The following is a 4,369-nucleotide window of genomic DNA, read 5'->3' as shown; positions in this document are numbered from 1 at the left end:
ATTGATAAAATGTACATTTTATTTGTGGAGTTGTTCAACTCCCATATTCGGAGATATGTACATAATTGGTGTAACAATAGCACCACTTCTTGACAAGCAAGTTTGTTTTCCAAGTCATAACAATATCAGTAAGTTTCTTAAAAGAAAGTCTGAAGGGAAATGGAAAATAAAATACATTTATATAATTTTTGTTATCTAAATATTAATTTATTTTCTTGAGGAATTGTTCAATTTCCTTATGTGGAGATGTGTAAATATTCTGATAAAATATGAATGTAATGTTCTGATAAATGCCCTTTGTTGCTTTTTTGCAAGACAAATTTAGAAACACACTCTTTGTTGCAAACAGAAACAGTTTGCACAATAAGTAAATATTGAATTTTGCTTCCTCTTAATGTGCCTAACACCTCATTTATTAGCATATGTAAAGTAATATCAAGCACTGTGTCCCACACAACAGAAAATAAAAAAACAAAACTCACTTGATAAATAAGACTTTTTAGATAAATATTAATATTTCCAGTATTTTTGGGACGTTTGCTATGTTAATATTAAATTATTATTCATGTTAGTATTAAATGTAGGCTAGATTGTGTCCACATGTATGCCAAACATTTGAAAGTTAAAATTATAAATATTGTTTACAAAACTTAGGACATGACTCCGTTCGTGAATACTATACAGTTAAAAAGTAACGATTGAATTCATTGCAGTGGTCAACTTAAACGAGTTCCCTTGCTTTTGCACGTCATCTGGGACTGGAGTTCTCATTGGTTGTTTACCAAGATGTATGCAAGAGCATACCCTTGTGTTTGTATCATGGCAAAGAGCATTGCTGGCCCTCCTGGCTGGAGTTGCTGGATCAGTGGACGTGGATGTACAAGATGGTTCTCTCAGAATGGATCAAAGACCTGTTATCTATTAATATAAATACAGCAAGAGTCAGACTCGGCAGCCCACCCCCACCTCTTATTTATTAGAAAGAAATAGTATACTCCCAAGACACCAGTAGAGATAAGGAGTTTCAGTTATACAGGAGGGAACCATAGGAGACAGATGTCAACAATGGTGTTGAAGTGTTAGGGACCTAATAGCTAAAACAACCTTGTGCGTGGGCGCCCTTGTGACTTTGCATGAACTTTATTTCTGGCAGGCACATTCTTACGCACTGGAGCTAGTATCAGTTTCATTAGTGCCCTGCCAGTTCCCTTCCACTGCGACGCTTGTTTTTCCTTGTGTCCTGTCCGCTTGGCATCTATGGATCTTTGATTTGGACAATTAATGCTGCTGTTTTGTTGATGCCATAAGCACGTGCTTACCTTGCTTATTGGGTAATCCATCCCTGATTCAGAGGAAATATATAGTCTTCAATATTTGTATTGTAGTCCTTGAGTGGTGCAAATGGAAATGCATTCAACTGCTGATGTAAAGGATTAAGGTTTGAGCCCACCCAGAGGTGCCTTGGAAGAAAGTCCTAGTGATCTTCTGAAAAATCAGCCATTGAAACCCCGATGGATCTCAGTTTTACTCTGACACACATGGGGTAACCATAAGTCAGAGTTGATGGCAACTGGTTTGGTTAAATACTTTTATTACTGAAAAAGAATGAATAATTAAAACCTAATGCAGTGACAAAATGAATAAAAAATTAGGAGAAGGAAATGTGTAATAAAGGAATGGTTAAAATTAATGCAATAAAAGATGTTAGAAGGTTTAAATAAAACCAAATGTTGATTATTTGAAAATACCAGTAAAAATAGATAAGCCCATGGTAAGTCTGACTAAAGCAAAAAAGAAAGAAAAATATACCTCTTTAGGGTCTTCAAAGCACTTACAGACAATAACTTCCAACCTAGAATTCAATGTTAGTAAAAATATCCTTGAAATTAAAGATGAAATAAAGACTTTTTCAGACAAAATCCAAAAATTTTTCATTAGCAGACCCACACTAAATGATTTCAGATGGAAGAAATGTAGAACAATAGAGAAGATAAATATGTGAGTAAATGAATATTGACCTATGAAACAATAACAATACCTTGTAAGGTTTTAAATAGATGCAGAATTAAAATATATGAATTATATAGAATTAAAATAGCACATAAATTACCAGGGATGTAAATGAAGGATTATAAGTTCCTTCCATTGTCAAAGACGTAATACAAGTACTAATTTATCTGTTTTTTTTCCCCAGTTGCCATGAAATTGATTCGATTCATGGCAACCCCATGTGTGTCAGAATAGAGCTGTACTCCATAGGGTTTTTAAGGACTGATTTCTGAAGTAGATCACCTGGACTTTCTTCCAAAGTGCCTCTGAATGGACTCGAACCTCCAACTTTTAGGTACTTGTTGTTATTGTCGTTGTTAGCTGCCATCAGTTGATTCCGACCTGGTGAGCAGCACATTAATCATTTGCACCACCAAAGTATCCCAAATCAAAGATAGATGTTATAATCTCTAGGGTAACTACTAAAAGAAAAGTAAAGCAAAAGAACATATAATTAACCTAATAGAAGGGGGAATGGAATAATAATAAAGTACTTAATCCAAAAAAAAAAAAAAAGAAGAAGAAGAGAGAGAAAACAACAGAACAGGGAGAACAAATAGACAGTAGGGTAAATTTAAGTCCCAATTAAATTACCTTCAAGTTCCAAAGAAAAAACTTTCAGGATGGATTAAAAAAAGAAGAAGAAAAATTGATGTGTATTAGTCAGGGTTTAATCAGAGAGGCACAACCACTATAAGCAATAAAGAATAAGGGATGTATTACAGGGTTAGAGTTTACACAATTGTGGCAGCTGGTGGGAGAATCTATGCCGTGGTGGTGTCAGCATCAGGTATAGATCTGAAGTCACCATGGACCAGCCTAACCGTAGTCTGGAGGGACTGCTAGATGTGAGCGAGAATAAAGGTAAACCAAAACCTACAAGGACAACCAGTTTGTGAGGACAAACTGAAACATACATCTGTTTCTAGTGCTTCGTCTATCACCCCCATCCTGAAACCCTGGGAACTACTGGTCTTTTCACTGTCTATAGTTTTGCCTTTTCCAGAATGTCATATGGTATGTAGCTTTTTCAGACTGGCTCCTTTTGCTTAGCAATACCCATTTAATATTCCTCCATGTCTTTTTGTAGCTTGAGAGCTTATTTTGTTTTATGGCTGAATTTTGTTTTATGGACTTCTCCATTGTATGGATGTACCATAGTTTGTTTTTGCATTCATCTATTGAAAGACATCTTGGTTGCTTCCAGTTTTGGGCAATTATGAATAAAGCTGCTGTAAACATCTGTGTGGATGTTTTTATGTGTACAGTCATTTACTTTAAAAAATATTATTGTGGTAAAATATTATACCAAAAAGTTTGCCATTTTCACCAATTTTAAATGTACAATTCAGGGGCATTAGTTACACCCACCATATTGTGCTTCCATCACCACTATCCATTTCCAAAAATTGTTCATCTCCCCAAACAGATGCAATCTTTGATCAAAATGTTCAACAACAAAGCAACCATCCAAGGCACAACAATTGGTCTCCATTCACCTAGAGCAGCAGCAGAAGGAGAATCAAGATTAGAAGGAGGATGTGGCTAAATGCCTCCATGAACAACTGCCTCCTTTCAAATGAGACCAGAAGAATGGGATGGTGCCTGGGTACCATTACTGAACATTTTGGTTAGAGATTCTATAGAAGAATCCTGATCAAAAGGGGGAAAATGCAGAATAGAATTTCAAATTCTTGTGGACTCCAGACTTTCTGGAGCCATTGAGTCTGGATGAACCCCTGAAGCTATTGCCCTGAGATAATCTTTAAACCTTAACCAGAAATATCCCCTGAACTCTTCTAAAAACTGCACAGTAGTTTAGCTTAACTAGTAAAGAATGTTTGCCTTGAGCATTATGCTCTAATAAGAACAGTCTATGTGGGATCAGATTGATAACAACAACTCAAAAGATTAGATAGGAACCTTACGGGTTAGTAAGTTTATGTTAATGAGGGAGGAACAACTCAGAAAAAGAGGGTGAGAATAGTTGCACAACTCAAAGAATGTAATCAATATGGTACATGTAGAAACTGTTGAATTAGTGTATATTTTGCTGTGCATATTCCCAACAACAACAACAAATTAAATAAAATTTAGGGGAAAAAATATTCAGTAATGGTAGCTGGGCACCATCTAGTTCTGGTCTCATGGCAAAGAAGGCAGTTGTTCATGGAGGCAGTTAGCTACACATTCCATATCCTCCTCCTATTCCTGACTCTCCTTCTTTCTCTGTTGCTCCAGATGAACAGAGAACAACTGTTGTGCCTTGGATGGCTGCTTGCAAGCTTTTAAGACCCCAGGCACTACACAAGGAACTAGG

This window comes from Trichechus manatus, unplaced genomic scaffold, assembly GCF_000243295.1.
Source record: "Trichechus manatus latirostris isolate Lorelei unplaced genomic scaffold, TriManLat1.0 scaffold00118, whole genome shotgun sequence".
In the NCBI taxonomy this organism is placed as follows: Eukaryota; Metazoa; Chordata; class Mammalia; order Sirenia; family Trichechidae; genus Trichechus; species Trichechus manatus.
Note: the sequence above shows the minus strand (reverse complement) of the source record.